Source organism: Capricornis sumatraensis, chromosome 8, assembly GCF_032405125.1.
Source record: "Capricornis sumatraensis isolate serow.1 chromosome 8, serow.2, whole genome shotgun sequence".
NCBI lineage: Eukaryota > Metazoa > Chordata > Mammalia > Artiodactyla > Bovidae > Capricornis > Capricornis sumatraensis.
This window is the reverse complement of record NC_091076.1, coordinates 13,389,096-13,409,324: the sequence shown is the minus strand read 5'-3', so window position 1 is coordinate 13,409,324 and position 20,229 is coordinate 13,389,096. Positions and strand designations below refer to the sequence as shown.

General features: G+C 46.5%; 1 protein-coding gene across 1 annotated transcript in view; it reads right to left on the bottom strand.

Moving 5' to 3' along the window:
• VPS37C (VPS37C subunit of ESCRT-I) overlaps nt 1-13,343 on the bottom strand; it is a 29,793-nt gene extending 16,450 nt beyond the window's left edge. Inside the window, exon 1 of the mRNA XM_068978577.1 lies at nt 13,284-13,343. The gene's annotated coding sequence lies outside the window, so the exon portion shown is untranslated. The remainder of the gene's footprint in view (nt 1-13,283) is intronic.
• Nucleotides 13,344-20,229: the final 6,886 nt, after the last annotated feature.

The window sequence follows — 20,229 nt, the reverse complement described above, 5'->3', positions numbered from 1 at the left end:
AGTCCATATGCTTTTGCTTCTGGAGGCCTAACAACTCCAGTGACCTCACCCCTCGGCACTGTGGCCCTAAACTGGACCCCCTCCCACTTACCACGGTGCCCAGAAGGAGGCGGGGCACTTCTTGGGCAGTGCCTGCGGACTGCCCATGGGAGGCGCCAAGAGAGAAGAGTCAAGGTGAGGAGAGGCAAGCCCCTTGATGGCAAGGAGAGTTCTCATCAGCCAGTGTATCCCCAGGGCCCGGCAGAGGCTGCAGTGCAGGGAATGCTAAGAAAAACAGCCAGCGGCAGGGAGTTGGCTGGTGGGCAAGTCACACGGGACACAGGGCGATGAGGGCGGGGCTTCTTCTATCTTCAGCCTTCATTCATTTATTCCTGCTTCACTGAATGAACATTTAAGGAACAGTTACTACAAGGCAAGGACAGAGCAGGGCTCCAGATGAAAGCAGGAAGGGTAAGTGGGAGCAGAGGGAGGGGAATAAATGTTTACTGACTTCTGATTATGAACCAGACACAGACTTACGTTAAAACTGATGCTCTCTAGCAACTCAGTTCGGTTTTTTAAAAAGAAACATTTCACCAGGAAGCAGAGTGAACACAGGTGAGAGTGGAGTGAGGAGTTGGTAGGGGGTCAGCTCTGAGGGATGGGGGCTCTGGCAGCCCAGGAGGCCTCCCTATAGAGGAGACTGGTGTTGGAACAGGAGTCAGAGGGTCAGGGGCAGGCGTCAGCAAGGCCGCCATGGGAGCCACTCACAGAGCGTCCAGAGGCACAGAGACGACAGCTCTGTGGGGGGCGCTACCTCCCATCCTTAGGAGATCAGACTGGGACCGAGGTAGAGGTCAGACGGACCGAGGTGGGAAAGGAACAGGGGCTGATCTGTGTCCCCTTCACCGAGAAGAGACAATGTATCACCGATTGCTCACTAACTGAGAGAGAAACTTCCTCTTTTCCTTTCCTTTCCTTCCTTCCTGTCTTTCTTTTTTCTCCTCTGAGCTTTCACCCCCACATAGCTCACAAACCCAGATGCTTACACAAGCCAGGCAGGTGTGTCAAAGACCGTCTCCCCTGAAAGCTCCATCCCAGCTCGGGCACCTCCTGGAGGGCGGGCCCAGCATGACCAGACCTGCTTGGTCTCCAAGGGAGGCTAGAAACCCACACTCTGTGACGTCTCCCCATTTTTACATTTCAGTAACCAGTTCAAAGTAGTAACGATTGCGGGGTGTGCTGTGGTTTGCCACCTGACATCAACACCGTACCCTCCATGAGAAATACGTGCGGGGAGGACAGAGTCCCCAGAAAGAAGGCATGTGTGAGAGGGGTGAGGAGACAGACACTTCTCAGGTGTCCTGGAGCCCAGCTTCTGCCTTGGTGTAGGGGCTGACCAAGCTGGAGCAGCTCCAGCCAGAGACAAGGAGGCAGTCCCCAGGTGCGACCCTGGCCGTGCCAAACCTCACAGCATGGGGAGGGGTCACGAGCTCTCCGGCCGCTGGTTCTGGTGCTTGCAGTCTTGCCCTCATCTTCTTTCCACTACTCTCTATCTTAATGAAATCGAGCTCACGTACCTTGAACACGGGAAACACGATCGAGTGGAAGATAATGAGGCCCCGAAGTGACTACACAACCCCCGGTGGATGGAGGCCAGAGTGCTGCCCTTGGTCACTACTTCCCGAGACGGTGGCTGCAGAATGTCCTGGTGGGACTCCTGCCAAGCCTCAGCTCGGGGCAGCCCTCCAGATCTGACCTCAAGCGGGAAAACAGCAAGGTGTTGATGGCTCCCGTTCAGCGAGGACCTATCTTGGGACTGTTCAGCTCAACAACAAATACTTTCAACTGATATCAGATCCTGTGCAAGGATAAACTCGCTGGGCGGAGGAGAGGGTGGGGGACGGGGAGTTAAATCTGAAAGCACAACTCAGCATTTTCTAAGCAGGAGGGTGCTCAGATCAGAGTAAGGTGTGCAGCCCTAGAGATGGCTGGCGGTGCCCCTCACCGCTTGCTTCTGCATAAACAATTAGTGCTAGGTCTCTTCCTGCTGGGTGCAGAACAGAAACAGAATCTGGGGACTGAGGTCCTAGGTTTGGGCTTTGGCTCCTCAGCTCCTTAGCTATGTGACCTCAAACACGTCCCTTAACCTCAGTTTCCTCATCTGTAAAATGGGCAGCATGATGATAATCCCACCTTGGGGGCTGCATGTGTGCCTGGCATGAGCAAGCAGCCATGAGTCCAGAATAGATATTAATTATTCTGCCTCCTACGGGACAATCCGATGATTTGAGGTGACTCCTGACTCTCCAGGGTTCAATACTGAGTTAAGGAAATAATTGCTATTTCTGAACCATAACCCATAACTCTGACTGAGCCAGAGCTTCTGTTTTCCTGGCTCCACCAGGAGCTAAAGCACTGGCTCTGATTACTCCCCTCCTCACCCTTACCAGCCAACCTTTCCTTGACAACTACTTCAAGCCTGAAATCACACTGCAAGGAGAGTTGTAAAAGCCTTGGCTTTTCTTGTCACTTTTTCACATCTCCCTAGGGCAGCACAAGAAGCTGTTACCAAGGCAACCTGCATAGTTCAATCTCTGCGTGTTATTTGAAAATGGCCCCATTTCTCCCCTTGTGACAAAAACACCTGTGGCTGCCTTAGAAACCTTTCTAAGCCTGCTGCTTAATGAGGAAATATGGTCTGACCTGATTAAGTTTTCTTTTCCCAGGATGATTTCAACTGTTAAATCAAGTAGGCAGACATTCGGTCACCTAACTTCCCACAGGACTTGACAAAAGCAAACCACCCATCATGCACTTCTCACTTGCCCCAAAACACTGTCGAACTGACCTGCCGTGACAATCTGAAAAGGTGGTTATGTACCAGAGGTCTTCCAGAAGGAAGACTTCTTTTGTTTCCTTTCTTTCTAAGGAATTTCTGGAGTTGGGATTGGGTTCGGAGATCCCTCCATACTTCTCAGTGCTAAATAGTTAAAACAGTGTGAAAGGCAGTGGAAAGAGTTCAAGGCTTGAGAGTCCAATATTCTGGATTTAAATCCCAGGTTGACCTTTTACTGGGCTTTAGACAGTAAAGAATCTACCTGCAAGGCAGGAGACCCAGGTTTGATCCCTGGGTTGGGAAGATACTCTGGAGAAGACTGGAATGGCTACCTGCTCCAGCATTCTTGTGTGGAGAATTCCATGGACTGGTAGAAGAGCCTGGCAGGATACAGGGCGTGGGGTTGCAACGACTCAGACATGCTGAGCAACTAACACAACAACTTGACCTTTTACTAGTTATGTGACCTTGGGCAAATTATTCAGCCTTCTAATTCTGTTTCTTACTGGGAACACGGGAGTAACTCTACCAACTTCATGGGGTGGTTATAAGAGTTTAGCAAGAAATAAACACGAAAACTTCTGGAGGTGCTAGGAAAACCACCAAGCCAGTGCTAGGTAGCATTAACTCATGCACTCTCACACTTTTGCAAAAGAAGGGGAAACAGTGGAAACAGTGTCAGACTTTATTTTTTGGGGCTCCAAAATCACTGCAGATGGTGATTGCAGCCATGAAATTAAAAGACACTTACTCCTTGGAAGAAAAGTTATGACCAACCTAGATAGCATATTGAAAAGCAGAGACATTACTTTGCCAACAAAGGTCCGTTTAGTCAAGGCTATGGTTTTTCCAGTGGTCATGTATGGATGTGAGAGTTGGACTGTGAAGAAAGCTGAGCGCAGAAGAATTGATGCTTTTAAACTGTGGTTTTGGAGAAGACTCTTGAAAGTCCCTTGGACTATAAGGAGATCCAACCAGTCCATTCTAAAGGAGATCCATCCTGGGTGTTCTTTGGAGGGAATGATGCTAAAGCTGAAACTCCAGTACTTTGCCCACCTCATGCGAAGAGTTGACTCATTGGAAAAGACTTTTATGCTGGGAGGGATTGGGGGCAGGAGGAAAAGGGGATGACAGAGGGTGAGATGGCTGGATGGCATCACTGACTCGATGGACGTGAGTTTGAATGAACTCTGGGAGTTGGTGATGGACAGGGAGGCCTGGCGTGCTGCAATTCATGGGGTCGCAAAGAGTTGGACACGACTGAGCGACTGAACTGAACTGAACTGAATTGTTGTAAAGTGCTGCCTGACAACCCTGCTAGGCTCCCAGCTAGGCCCATGTGGGAGAACTCTGAAAGAACAGGTTCCAGAAGGCAGCAAAGGATATGGCTTTCTGAAACAGACTCCAGACCAATCTGAACAAACGTCCACACACATTAGGGGACTCATACATCTATGGGGGATGTATGGTCTCTCAGGATAAGGCTTTTGGAGATCATTATCATCAGTACATTAATATTTACATGACTGGATGCTCCTCAGGTCCCTGAATAACTCCATCTGATTCCTCTTTCCCAAGAGACAGGTTCCAAGTGAGAAGACCGAGGGATGATGAGCCATTTACTGTGCCAAGTGCAGGAAGGCGCCCTTATCACCCTTTTCCTCCCCAAACTCGATTCCCCTCTTGACCTGCACTTCCAGCAGCCTTCCATCCTCACTTCTGCCCTCCAGGCCAGTGCCTTCACCTCTGAGGTCCACCACCAGGCCTGATCTAGGCACTGTTCAAATGTCTTTCAGGTGCATCCATCGCTACCCTTCCACAAATTCCAAAATGGGACTTCCTACCTCCAAACTGCCAGGCACCTAAGGATTAATGTTTTTTAAACACTGCTTCTAACTCCATCCAGCCTTCCCTGAAGCTCACCACCTGTTTGCTTTCCCCTTCCCTCTTCTGTTTATCTCCACAACACCTTGGCTGGGAGGAGTCTAAGCATAGCCTGACATGCTGTCAGGACCTGCACCTCCATCCTCTTTCCCCATGTGCCTCCTGAGCCCACTCCTGATGTTTTCCAAAACTTTATCAACCCCCCAGCACTCAGGACACATCACAGAGGCCATGCTCTGGGCGAAGGGGTAAGGGAAGAGCCCCACTCTCCCAGCTCAGTCTTCCCATTGACATCACGGGGGTCCCCAAGGCACCTTCCAGGAAGGCAGTTGGAAAACCCCAGCTCTGACCCCTCACTCCTGTTGATCCCTACGGTCCCCTCCACCACCTGCCTTATCCCCCGTCCTCCAGCTGGGATGCCTCACCTGCAGGGCAGAGGCAGTGAGGGAGGGTGGGCTCTGCACAGTAAATGGTACATGGTTCTCACAGAGCACATGGGAAAGCTGGAGTGGTCTTTGGGAGAAGCAGTAAGGAGGGGCAGAGACAGCTTACTTCATCCCCCTAGACCTCCATCTCATCTGTAACACAGGAGTTTTACAAGGACAAATGAGCTGGTCCCAGGGAAAACTAACGCCCTGTTCTCAGGCCAGGTTCAATAAAGGATCATGATTCTTATTACCATGTCTGAGTTCCCACACTCAGCCCATTCTGATGTTTGTAACTCAAGCCCTTCTCACATGGACACTAAGGAGAGAAAACCTCAGATTCCTCCAGAGACCACATCAGTCAACAGAATGACAGAACTCAGATGGCCGGATGGAACTCAGATCAATAGCATTCAGCTTCAGTCAATACGATAGCCAAAAAAAAAACAGGTCATCTAACAAGTAGTCCATTCTGGAAACTTCCTGACAGTAAAACACAGCCCAACCACTTAAGAGAAGACTCCCGCTTATCTGCCCTGTGGCTCTGATGTGAAAATAAAAACATCCTAAGCTACTTCACATCGAACTTTCATTTCTTTTTATTCCATCCCAAATGCTGAGATGACTCAGAGAGGATCTCGCACTGCGGCTGGCAGTCCTCCACCCCACCCCACACTTTCTCATCTGCAGAGCAGGCTGAGCAAACAGGTTCAACCATCCCAAGGATCAAGATGAAGGTTAAGCCAAAGACACACTCGGCAAATAATAGGAATCTGTACAGGGTCATGCTAGTGTGTCTGTTTTACTCCAAGATGAGGAGCCTCGCTCTCCAGGCTGACCTGGGGCCATCCTAGGCTGGTATAGAGTGAGGCCAGCTCCAGACCTTACCTCTGCCAGCCATGTCTGACCCTACAAATTTCTGGGTCCAGCAGATGCAGGTAGGTGTTTTGGGAGGGGGCAACAGTGTAGTCACGGAAAAAGAGAAATGAGGCCTGAGCCTCCTCAACTCTACTCATGACTCAGGCAGCAATCTACAGAGGCCATCACCACATAGGTGAGACGGGGCAGAGCTGTATCAGCACCACAGTGAGCTCTAGACTTCTCTCCCTCCTAGTACAGAATGTCCACAGGAGCCAGGGTCTCTGGCAGCTTCCCGCCTGGTTTTAGCAGACTCAGCCTCCTCCAGTACTCTTCCACATCCCACAGGAAAATCCAGAGAACACAGTCAATCAGGGCTGCTGAAAACTGGTTTTTAAAACACCCAGTGTTTGGTATCATGCTCAAAATCTTGTGCTCTTCAGCTTGGCATTCAAGGCCCTGCACCAGCAGAGCCTGAGCCTCCTCTTCCAGCTACATCTCCCTCCACGCCTCCATGGGCTGTGGACTCCACCTGACTCTCTGTTCTACCTATTCCCAGAACAAACTAAAAGCTTTCAATATCCTGGCAAATATTCCGCATCTAAAAAGATCAATAACATGGGGACCCTGTCCTGTAGGAACCCCAAGGTTTGCCGCTCTGTCTTTGCTCTTACCATTCTGTCCACCTAGCCTGGAATTTCCTCCCTATACCTTCTCCAGCTTGAAAATGCCTGGTGATCCTTTATTGTCAGCTATCTCGGAAGTATTCCTTGCTCTTTTCCCAAAGACATCATCCTGCCCTCCCATGGTGCTCTTTATATGAAGTGAAGTGAAAGTATTAGTCACTCAGGTGTCCAACTCTTTGCAAGCTCATGGACTGTAGCCTTCCAGGCTCCTCTATCCATGGAATTCTCCAGGCAAGAATACTCGACTGGGTAGCCATTCCCTTCGCAAGGGGATCTTCTCAACCCAGGGACTGAACCCAGATCTCCCACACTGCAGGTGGATTTTTTACTGAGCTACCAGGGATGCCCAACACACCATGCAGCAATTACTATGTAGAACTCAGCATGACTCTCCAGCAAGACTGGGAGATTCCCAAGGGCCCAGCATATGTCTCATTCATGTCTGCCTGCCTGCCTGCACCAAGGTCACATATACCAAGAAGAAAATATAATCCATAATGAGGGGAAAACCAATCAGTAGAAACAGATTCAAAAATATAGATAATGTAACTAGCACACAGGACATTAAAATGGTTCCTATAACCATCTTCCATATACTCAAAATGCAAAAGAAGATTAAGCATGTAAAGCAGTGACAAAAAAATAAAAGACCCAAATCAAACTTCTAGAAATGGAAACTACGAATGTCTGATATAAAAACCATACCATACAGAAAAAATACCAGATTAGACACTACAGAAGAAGAGATCAATAAACTTGAAGAAACAGACACTTTGCAAAACCAACCACACACACACACATGCGCGCACACACACACACACACACAGACTGGGGAAAAAGTAAACTGAGCATCAGACAGCTGTGGAACAACTTTAAGAATACTAAAATGCATGTGACTGTATTTTCCAAAAAGGGGAGAGAGAAGAGAACAGAGAAAATCCCTAAAGAATGACTAGTTTAAAAATTTCCAAATGTGATGAAAGCTTTAAACTGACAGATACAAAAACTCCATTAACTCAAGCACAAGAAATATGAAAACTACCCAAAAAGTGAAAGTCACTCAGTCATGTCCAATTCTTTGTGACCTCATGGACTAAACAGTCCGTGAAATTCTCCAGGCCAGAATACTGGAGTGGGTAGCCTTTCCCTTCTCCAGGGGATCTTCTGAACCCAGAGATCAAACCCAGGTCTCCCACATTGCAGATGGACTCTTTACCAGCTGAGCCACAAGGAAAGCCCAAAACTAACCAAGGCACATAATAATTCAATCATTTAAAATTAGTCATAAAAGTGGCCAGAAGGAAAAAAGAGAGATATGAACAGATGAACTTCATAAAATAAAGACAGCAGATTACACATAGGAAACAATGCAAGCCAAAAGACACCAGAACCACATCATAAAATGCTGTGAAAAATATAATTGACTTAGTGACATGTGTAACAACAGTATAAAGGCCAGGAGGGAGGAAATGAGAATATATTATGGTAAGGTTTTTATACTACACGTAATACAAGATCACTTGCTTACAGACTATGACAAGTTATCGTGAATCTTAAAGCAATTACGTTAAAAAAAAAAAACCTAATAAACTGACAAAGGCAATAAAATTGAATTGAAAAAAAACTGCTCGATCCCAAATTACTCAAGAAAAAAAGGGGGGGATATAAGAAGAAAAAACATAGGACAGATTGAAAACAAACAGCAAGATGATAGAGTTAAAGCCAACCAGAGTTAACCCATCAGAGGTAAACCTGGCACAGAGTTGTACCCTTGGGCCCCAGATGCCAGCAGATTCCCCATGGACAGCACTACACAGTTAGAAGAGAATCAGCCAGGCCCCAGCACCCAGCATTCCATGTGGCTCACACTTAAGGCCTGTCCCTCAGGTGACTGACTGCACCCCACTGAGGAGACTCTGACATGATGTCCTCCAGATGGGTAGACTCACACTTCATCCTGGACTCAGAGCACACCTGTCAGAGGGAACTGTATAGAAAACATCCCAGTTGACATGCTCAGGTTAAATTAAAATGCACGATCTGAAGCAAGATGGTGCAGTACAAAGACTTTGAGAGTTAAACTTAACTACAGTAATAATCACATTAAATGTAAATGGCCTAAATATCCCAATTAAAAGGCAGAAATTATAAGGCTGAATTTACAAAATGCAAAACTCATCTATATGCTGCCTACAAGAAATTCACTTTAAACGTAAAGACACAAACAATTCAAAAGCAAAAGGATGTAAAGAGATACGCCACACAAACACTAATTTTTAAAATACCTATCCATTTATTTGTGGTAAAATATACATAACATTTTCCATGTAAAACATTTAATGTGTACAGTTTTGTAACATTAAATACATCACACTGTTGTATTTCACCACCATCTTCCTCCAGAATTTTTCCATTATCTCAGACTGAAACCTGTACTTCTTAAACATTAACTCCCATTCCTCCCTTTCCTGTGCCCTTGACAACCATCGTTTTTCTTTCTGATTCTAAGAATTTACTACTCCAGGTACCTTATACAAGAGGTTGTTGCTCAGTCACTAAGTCATGACTATCTCTTTGCAACCCCATGGACTGTAGTTCGCCAGACTCGTCTGTCTATGGGATCTCCCAGGCAAGAATACTGGAGTGGGTTGACATTTCCTTTTCCAGGGGATCTTCCTGACCCAGGGTTGAACCGGAATCTTCTGCATTGTTAGGAGGATCATTTACCCTTTAGCGACTGACTTGTTTCACTTAGCATTATTGCTTCAACTCTCATCCATGCTGTCAAAACTTTCCTTCATTCTTAAAGCTGAATGATATTCTGTTGTGTGCAGGTATCACATTCAGTTTACCCATTCATCTGTCTGTGGACACTTGGGTTGCTTCCACATTTTGGTTATTGTGAACAATGCTGCCAGAAACACTGGTGTACAGATACCTGCATCTGTTTACATTTCTTTAGGGTATATACTCAGAATTGGAATTGCTAGATCACATGGTAATTCTATTTTTAATTTTTTGAGGAACTGCCATACTGTTTTCCACAGCAGCTGTACACTTTACACATTTCCACCAGCAATACAAGAAAGGGATCCATCTGAGCCACTGGGCTTCCCTGGTGGCTCAGATGGTAAAGAGTCTGCCTGTAATGCAGGAGACCCAGGTTCAATCCCTGGGTCGGAAGATCCCCCGGAGAAGGAAATGGCAACTCACTCCAATATTCTTGCCTGGAAAATTACATGGATGGAGGAGCCTGGCAGGCTACAGTCCATGGAGTTGCAAAGAGTCGGACACGACTGAGCCACTAACACTTGCCAATACTTCAGATGGTTTTCTTTTAACAATTGTTATTCGAATGAGTGCGAAGTGGTAGCTCTTTGTCATTTGATTTGCATTTCCCTAATGACTAGTGATATTGAGTATCTTCATGTGCTTATTGGCCATTGGTATATCATCCTTGGAGAAATGTCTATTCAAGACCTTTGTCAAATTTAACCTGGTTGTTTTTTCATTGTTGAGCTGTAGAAGTTCTTCAAATATTCTGATATCAATCCATTAGCACTAATTGTTTTTAAGTTGGATTGCCTATATTAATACAACACAAAGTAGATTTCAGAACAAAGAATATTACCAGGGACTAAAAGGGTCATTTCATGATAAAGGAGGTCAATTCATCGAAAGAGCCTAACACTCCTAAATGTTTATATGGAACAGTGAATTATAACAATTCAAATCATACAAACTACATCCTCTGTTTACAACAAAATTAACTTAGAAATCAATGTTCACTAGACGGAAGAAAAACAAAGTAATAGCATAATGCACTTTCCTCTTTTACTACTTGTAATTCCTCCCATGAAGGAGCAGATAAATTAGCAAGACTTACATGTCTTCAGTGCTAGGCATATCTGACCTGGGTCATAAACTCCAAGGACTGCACTTGTAAGCCACAGCTAAATCACAGCAGTCAAGCTGTTTGGTGTTTGCTCAAGCCTTTCACATAAACCAGTGAAAAGGAAGAGAAATGTAGTGGAGCAAACACCTGCTAAGTAAACCTCCTTTATAGTCCCCAAACCTCAGAGACACTCTTGCCTTTACAGAGATCTCTCTGTCACGGGGCAAATATGCAGAAATAAACTAGAGCCTTCTGAAAACCCCAAACTCTAAGGAGAAACTAAACAATTTCCGGACAGAGATCCAATCAGATTAAAACAAGGTCTTTGCTGACCTGATTAGGTCAGTCTGGAAAAACCCTACCAGGACTGGACAACAGTGTCCAAGAGATGATTCATACAGCTGGTTACTCTGATGCCCTTTTCACAGCAGATTAGCAAATTACATACCAATAAGCAAAAAGACAACAAGAACCCTTAGAAAAAATTTCACTTCCAAGCTCAACAAATCTACAAACTCCTTTTTTATAGGGCAGTGCTTCCAAACTTGCCTTACAGTAAGAATCACCGAGTTCAAGTGTTAAAAATACAAATTCCTATGTCCTTCTGGGCTTCCCTGGTGGCTCAGTTGGTAAAGAATCCACCTGCAATACAGGAGACCTGGGTTTGATCCCTGGGTCGGAAAAATCCCCTGGAGGAGGGCATGGCAATCCACTCCATTATTCTTGCCTGGAGAATCTCTATAGACAGAGAAGCCTAGTGAGCTACAGTACATGGGATTGCAAAAAGCCGAACGTGACTGAGCGATTAAGCACAGAACAGCACATGCCGTAGAGAACCTAAGCAAGAATATCTGGAGGTGGGGCTCCATATCTTTGACACGCATTACAGATGCATCAGTTCAGTTCAGTCGCTCAGTCGTGTCCGACTCTCTGTGACCCCGTGAACTGCAGCACGCCAGGCCTCCCTGTCCATCACCAACTCCCGGAGTTCACTCAGACTTGCGTCCATCGAGTCAGTGATGCTATCCAGGCATCTCACCCTCTGTCGTCCCCTGCCCCCAATCCCTCCCAGCATCAAAGTCTTTTTCCATGAGTCAACTCTTCGCATGAGGTGGCCAAAGTACTGGAGTTTCAGCTTTAGCATCATTCCTTCCAAAGAAATCCCAGGGTTGATCTCCTTCAGAATGGACTGGTTGGATCTCCTTGCAGTCCAAGGGACTCTCAAGAGTCTTCTCCAACACCACAGTTCAAAAGCATCAATTCTTCGGTGCTCAGCCTTCTTCACAGTCCAACTCTCACATCGATACATGACCACCAGCAAATATATTAGCTTGGAAATAAGGCTCACGGGTTAAAACTCCCAATGTGGCCACTTACTGGCTGCAGCACTCTACCTAACATCTTTAGGTCTCCCTTACTTCATCGGCAAAATAGGCTCACCACCTACCTTGAACTGTTTCCAAAATCCTTATATGTTCACAAAGCCCCTAGAACACTGTCAAAAGCACATGGCAGCAAGGTAAGAAATCAGAGCTATTGCGACCTTGAAATAAAACAAAAAAGCCATAGAAGCCGTCCAAATGAAATCTACTAAGAAAAATTTCAATCTAATGGAAACTACAAAGGCATCAAGCCAGATTTCTGGTATGATCTAGGGGGAAAAGCTTTTCTAGGCACTATGACTGCCAAGAATGCTAACTCTCTCACTCCAGGGTCCAGAACTTCACTCCAAGTCCTCACTCCCATCCAGAACCAGAGTTCAGGCCTGCGCAGGGTCACAGCTTTGGACAACAACCATAGACAGTCTTTCCTTCCCATGTCCCTCTGTCACCACCATCTGCAGCTCTAGGACCAACAACAGTCAGAGACCTGACAGTCAAGTGGAAGCATCTTGGGTGCACCAGTAGGAGATGGGACTCCTGAGTTAAGAGGCAGGCAGCCAATGAAGAGGGTGGGAAAAGCCTCAGTCACAAACAGTATTACTAGGACACTGCCGAAGTCTGTGAAGTTTCCATAGTTAAGGGTGGACCTTCTCAGGGTGAGTGACCCAGATACCGGGCAGCTAAGAAAGACTGACTTGCTGAAACCCTGAGGTGCAGAGTCAAACACACACCCACTCATCCACCCTTCTGAAACCCAGAACGAAACAGGCACACCTTGGAGATACACAAGCACCAATGAGCTTTGTACCCTGCCGGCCCAGAACTAGGGATTGGTCAGTGATGCTGGGACAAGAATACAGGATACGAACAGATCCAAGCTGCAAAGGTGGATCCTCACTGCCCTGGAGAAAGGGCACAACCCAAAGGGTTACAGACGAGAGCGTCATTTGGACTCCACTCTTGCCAGCCTGCCGCTGGCAAGTCACTGCACTCTTATACCTCTGTCCCCACCTGTACGATGGGCAACCTGGTTCTAATGTCACCAGAAGTGTGACCGGCAAGACGCTCAAGGACGGGGTGGAGGGTGAAAAGCGGACAGTGACGGGTGAAGCGGGCCTGGACACCGGACCTGGTTGGGGAACTCGGGCACTGCCTCCGTCCCGCGGTCCCACTGCACCGGGCAGGAGCGCCGGTCCCGGCGGGAGTCACGCGTCCCTCGCGCCCAATCACCAGCCTTTGCCAGGTGAAGTGGGCACGCCCGGGGACGCGCCGGGAGCGACGGCCAGCGCCGCCCCCATTCCCATCCTCGCCCCTCCCCAGGTCCGACTCACGTACCCCAAGCCGCCTCCGCAGCCGCCACAGCCGTCGGGGGGTTAAATCGCAGCCTAAGCCCACATTTCCGGAATCGACGAGACCCGCCTCCTCCCGCCGGAAGTGACCCCTTCAACGTCCGGGCGCTGGGAGCCGAGTCCCACGTCACTGTTCCCGCAGGCGCGCCGCAGGCCTCTGAGTCACCATGATAGCGTACCCCCCCGCCCCCCGGCCCCCAGCACCCCCGGGAACACTCGCCGCCACCCGGGGGACCACACCCACGGGAGGGCCCACGAGAACCCTCCCGTGAGAGGGGAGCCTGGCCCCGCCCCCACAGGCCATTGCCCCGCCCCCAGGAGGGACACCGCCCATTGGCGGGCCCTGGGCGAGTGCGCCTGCGCAGGTGTCCGCGGATTCTGTGACAGGAGAGAGATGATCTTTTTTTTTTCCTTTTTTTCGCAAACAGTGCCTGACCTTCAGAGTGAGGCTCAAAGTGGCCCAAAGGAGACCCGAAGGGAAACGAATGGAATTCCAGCACCAAGGGGACTCCCTCGACGGTCTGAGCTCAGACTTGGGAACCCCCACGCCAGGACTGAAGTGATCAGTGTCCTAAGTGTCCCCAAGCAAACAGCAGTGGCTGTCAAACTGGAACTGACTGGCTGGCTCCTCAAAACAACTGAGTAGCTTCCTGAAAAGGAACCTGTTTCCCAAGGCCCTCATTTGCTCATTTCAGTCGCTCGGTCGTGTCCCACTCTTTGCGACCCCATGGACTGAAGCACACCAGACCTCCCTGTCCATCATCAAATCCCGGAGCTCACTCAGACTCATGTCCATCGAGTCGGTGATGCCATTCAACTGTCTCATCGTCTGTCGCCCCCTTCTCCTGCAGTCAGTCTTGCCCAGCGTCAGGGGCTTTTCTAAGGAGTCAGTTCTTCTCATCAGGTGGCCAAAGTATTAGAGCTTCAGCTTCAGCATCAGTCCTTCCAATGAATAGTCAGGGTTGATTTCCTTTAGGATTGAGTTATTTGATCTCCTTGCTGTCCAGGGGACCCTCAAGAGTCTTCTCCAATACCACAGTCCAAAAGCATCAATTCTTTGGTGCTCAGCTTTCTTTATAGTCCAATTCTCACATCCTTACATGACTCCTGGAAAAAATCATAGCGTTGACTAGGTGGACCTTTGTCAGCAAAGCAATGTCTCTTCTATTTAATATGCTGTGTAGGTTTGTCAAAGCTTTTCTTCTAAGGAGAAAGCATCTTTTAATTTCATGGCTGCAGTCACCATATGCAGTGATTCTGGAGCCCAAGAAAATAAAGTCTTTAACTGTTTCCATAGTTTCCCTATTGTTTCCCCATTCGCTTTCTCTAGATCTTGGTTTTTTGAATGTTGAGTTTTAAGCCAGCTTTTTCATTCTCCTCTTTCGCTTTCATCAAGAGGCTCTTTAGTTCCTCTTCACTTTCTGCCATAAGGGCGGTGTCATCTGCATATCTGAGGTTATCAATGCTTCTCTTGGCAATCTTGATTCCAGCTTGTGCTTCATTCAGTCCAGCATTTCGCATGATGTGCTCTGCTTATGAGTTAAATAAGCAGGGTGACAATATACAGCCTTGACATACTCGTTTCTCAATTTGGAACCAGTCTGTTGTTCCTTGTCTGGTTCTAACTGTTGCTTCTTGACATGTGCACAGGTTTCTCAGGAGGCAGGTAAGGTGGTCTGGTATTCCCATCTCTTTAAGAATTATCCACAGTTTGCTGTGACCTACACTGTCAAAGGCTTTAACGTAGTCAATGAAGCAGAAGTAATTGTTTTTCTGGAAGTCTCCTGCTTTTTCGATGATCCAACAGAGGTTGGCAATTTGCTCTCTGACCTCTGCCAAGGTCCTAGGTTACATTTAGTCCGTTCTGTGTGGATAGTGCTTAAAAAATAACAGGCAACCTTAGACAATACATCCTAACTCGCCCACAATCACTGGGCTGCTGCCCCATGAAGCAAGGCCCTGCTTCTAGTGCTGTCTTGTCTAGGCAGCTTGTACTCGACAAGCTGACCTGGAGGTGAAGTGGTTCCCTGTCTGCTTCTTAGCAGCGTCCAAAATTGCCGCTTTGTAAAAGAGGTGCCCCAGGATGAGAGCTTCTTAGACCAAGGAAATCTTCTGACCAAATTGAAAATCTTATTTGATGTTGAATTAAGACCTGGCAGTGCCAGGAACAGCAATACTTTTGGCCTCATTCGATTCTTTTTTCTTGTTACACCTTTCCTTTCAATGGATACTCTCAGATTTCTTTTTGAAATTCTTGAGAGAGTGGATCTTATTGGCTGATAATCACTGTTGACTATTGAGCTGAGTTTATTCTTTCTTTGAAGAGTCCCTCATAGATTCCCTCGTGGGTCAGATGGTAAAAAGCCTGCCTGCAATGCGGGAGATGTGAGTTCCATCCTGGGTCCAGAAGATCCCTTGGAGAAGGAAATGGCAACCCACTCCAGTATGCTTGCCTGGGAAATCCCATGGGCAGAGGAGCCTGGCAGCTACATACAATCGATAGGATCACAAAGAGTCAGACATGACTGAGTGACTACACTTTCACTTTCATGAAGAGTCCCTCATAGGCTACCAGGGATGGAATCCATGAGGAAGGCCATCTCAGCTACTGCCCCTTCTGGGACACAGGTAGCACTTTTGAGGGATGCTGTGGCTGGTTTTGAAAACGTTTCATTTTGAACATAATGTCAGCATGGCTCCCAATTGACAGCAGCTATCAGAAAACTGGGTTGAAACTGTTTCTGGGGCAGGGAGGGTCAAGACAGTGAATCTTAACCTTTTGTTATAAACATTTTTGTGGCATAGTTTTTTATTTGGTATATGTTTTAGAAAATACTACTGATGGCTTGAGTTTATATTCTTGCAATCCTTTCACTTACTGGTACAATGGTAGACATGAATATGGACGCAGTAGCCTGAGCTAGAGCAGTGAACTTGAACCATGAGGTAACCGTGAGACTAGAGGCCATGCCTGACCACTCAACAAAAGAGGGGGAGCCTGAGCCCTGACGCCATGGAGCTCCATGCCCCATGACACTGCTGGATGCCCACATCTGGATTTTTATACAAAAGGAAGAACACCGCCTTTGTAAGCCACTGTTGTTTTGGGTTTTCCTATCACTGACATTCTTTAGAATGTCATTCATATACTCCACTTTTGGAAACCCCTTTGGTACCCCCAAGACTGGGTAAGTGCCCACCTTGTATGTTCTTCAATCTCCTCACATCCCCCCCCTTTTTTCCCTTTTTTAGTATTTGCCACATTTTCCTGTAATTGAACATTCACTTTGTCTAGATGGAAACTTTTCTAATGTAGGAAGACACTATTCTCTACATCTTTTCACAGAGATCCTAGAAACTCCGGAAAGACTGACAGCACTATCCTGTGAATGTGACAGACACAATGATTCCACTGAGGGTGTTGAGAGGAAATGACATGGGCTGCTCTCTGAATCAGCTGGGTCACTGTGAAGTCATCTTAGGGTGGGGTGGGGAGAGTAATGCTGGCTGTGCTGAATAAGCAAAGATAGAGAATTAGGGCAAAGGAGGGAGGGGGCAAACTTGGCACAAAATTCAGGTCATCTGAAACAGATGACATTAGAAAAGCCTGCTCTTCCTCGCTTGTTTCCTCTTATTTCCCATTTCTGGCTCTTTTTAACTTCCCCAGACACTATGACCCTGGTCCTCTATCACTTGTACCCATGTCCCCATACACCAGTCCTCAAATATTTCTCATTTTCCTATTCAGACTGACCCTGAACAGGCAAAAAGTGAGAAAGAGAAAGCAAAGACAGTTCCTTGCTATCTTCTGTTGTTCATTCACTCCACATACATACAGTGAATACCTGTACTGTTAGACTAGTGGATGCAAAAGTGAACACACTATCCCCAGTTTCAAGGAAGTCACCTTTTTTGTTGAGATTTTAGAGGAAACGAGATCTCCCTATCCTAGCCATCTCAGCCCTTCAGATGACCTTGATCAGGAACAGAATACATATTAAAGTAGTCATCCTGTTTCTATCTGCTTCTCAATACTGAATCTCCTTAATACTGAATCTTGTTATGCTGGTGGACCCTGACACTGGGAAAGACTGAAGGCAGGAGGAGAGGGGGATGACAGAGGACAAGATGGTTGGATGGCATCTCAATGGACATGAGTTTGAGCAAGCTCCAGGAGATGGTGAAGGACAGGGCAGCCTGGCATGCTGCAGTCCATGGGGTTGCAAAGAGTTGGTCATGACTGAGTGAAAAACAACAAATGCTGGTGGACTGGATGAAGATATGATGTGAACAGAAGCAAGGGAGGTGAGACAGGCAGGTCAGAATGTGCGGTAACAAAGACAAGATACTCAAGAAGCTGAGATATTGACAAAGCTTGGAACCTGAATTGGAAAAGCCATTTTCCAAAAGAAGTTTGACCGTGTGGTAGGTTTAATCCCCAATTCAGTGCTCAGGAGATCTCCAGTGAAGACTTTGTCTTTCCTTTTGGTCCCGTGAAATCTCAGGTCAGATCCATGTAGCTGTTTCTCATTCTTGCTCCTCCCTAGTGACTCCCACACTGTGCCTTGCGTTTCGGCCTGATCCATCTTTTTTTGGGTGGATCTTCTGTGTCTCTTGAGGCAGGGAGTGATAGCTACCTACGAAATTGCCATTCTCAGGTTATCTTTAAAAACAGAATGCCTTCTGTTATATAGCCATGTGCCCAGTAGCCACAAGATTGCGTTTCCCACCCTCCTTTGCTCTTAGTCATGACTGGTGACTGTGATAGAAGCAGATCTGTAAGAAGGATTTCTTGGAAGACTGCCTTCAAAGAGCTGATTCAGCTGGGAAATGAGTCTCTTTCTTTCCCCACCTTCTTCTTAACTGTTGTCTGGACTTCAGATATGATGGCTGGAACTCCTGCAGTTGTATTGACCCATCATGTGACCTTGGAGATGGAAACTAGGCAAGCTCTGGATGGCCCACATCCAGATTCCTTTTTGTGGGAGAAAAAAAATCAAATTTTATCTTCTTAAAGAGATTGATGTTTTAGGTTTTTGGTAATGTGTGTCCAGACTTAAACCTGACACTACTATGTGCTTAATATTGTAATGCTTTATTATTATTATTTATTAGTTGGATTTGATCAATAAGTTCAGTTCAGTTGCTCAGTCTCGTCCGACTCTTTGCAATCCCATGGACTGCAGCACATCAGGCTTCTCTGTCCATCACCAACTCCTGGAGCTTGCTTAAACTCATATCCGTTGAATTGGTGATGCCATCCAACCATCTCATTCTCTGTCATACCCTTATCCTCCTGCCTTCAGTCTTTCCCAGAATCAGGGGCTTTTCCAAGGAATCAGTTCTTCTCATCAGGTGGCCAAAGTATTGGAGCTTCAGCTTCAGCATCAGTCCTTCCAATGAATAGTTAGGACTGGCTTCCTTTAGGATTGACTAATTTGATCTCCTTGCAGTCCAAGGGACTCTCAAGAGTTTTCTCCAACACCACAGTTCAAAAGCATCAATTCTTTGGTGCTCAGCTTTCTCTATAGTTCAACTCACATCCATACACAACTTCTAGAAAAACCATAGCTTTGACTAGATCTTTGTCAGCAAACTTAGGTCTCTGTTTTTTAATTTGCTGTGTAGGTTTGTCATAGCTTTTCTTCTAAGGAGAAAGCATCTTCTAATTTCATGGCTGCAGTCACCATCTGTGGTGATTTTGGAGCGCAAAGAAATAAAGTCCCTCACTGTTTCCATTGTTTCCCCATTTTTGCCATGAAGTGATGGGACTGGGTGCCATGATCTTAGTTTTTTGAATGTTGAGTTTTGAGCCAACTTTTTCGCTTTCTTCTTGCACTTTTATCAAGAGGCTCTTTAGCTCTTCTTCACTTTCTGCCATAAGGGTAGTGTCATCTGTATATCTGAGGTTATTGATATTACTCCTGCCAATCTTGATTCCAGTTTGTGCTTCATCCAGCCTGGCATTTCTCATGATGCCCTCTGCATATAAGTTAAATAAGCAAGCTGACAATGTACAGCCTTGATGTATTCCTTTCCTAATTTGGTCAATGAATTTATATTAAAATTATTTGCCTTTATGTTTTTTGTTAAATTTATTTATAAACTGCATATATACCTAATCTTATATAAATGCAGAGTTGCAATTACAAGCATGCTTTCAAATAGATTTTGGACTTCTTTATTTCTTTTTTTGGCTTGGTTTCCCCGCTTATTAACATATGCCCTCCCATATAAATCCCTCTCATCTAAATCTGAATCTACAGGTCAAAACAGGCTGAGAGCAGGGTGGGGAGAACCAAAGAAAAACAAAGCACAGGGCCATGAATGAAGGGTGGTGGCCCTTGTTGCTCATCATGAATGTTCTGCAGTAGGATCACATTCCCCAGCCCTTCTGCGTACTCACCACCCTCAGGTTAGCCATGACCATGGAAGTTACTTCAGCCCATGGAGTTTGAGTAGAAGTGATATGTCACTTCCAAGTGGAGCCCTTTAAGAAACAGAGCCCAATTTGCCACACATTCCCTTCCCCTGCATCCAGAGGGAACCTCCAACCACTTTCCTCCCTGAGAGAGTGTGATGAGCAGGGCTCCCTGTTCACAAAATCAGGTGTGAGTGAGGAATAAACCTCAGTTATGTCGAGACTTTGAGGTTTGGGGGTTTTATGTCTTCATAGTGTAACTCAGTTTCTCTTCACTTAAACAAGAGGGTATAACAGGCACTCCTAATTGTCTCCTTCTTCATTTGGTAACTAAACCCCAAGTCTAGGGCCACCCAGCTAAAAAGTTCATTTCCTAGCCTCTGTAACTTCATCGTAGCCAATGACAAATGAGTGGAAGTGAGTTTATAACTTTTGGTTGTGGCCTTTAATGAAAGGGGCATATCCTGCTTTCCCTTCTGTCCTTCTAGCTGGAATCAGTTCAGTTCAGTTC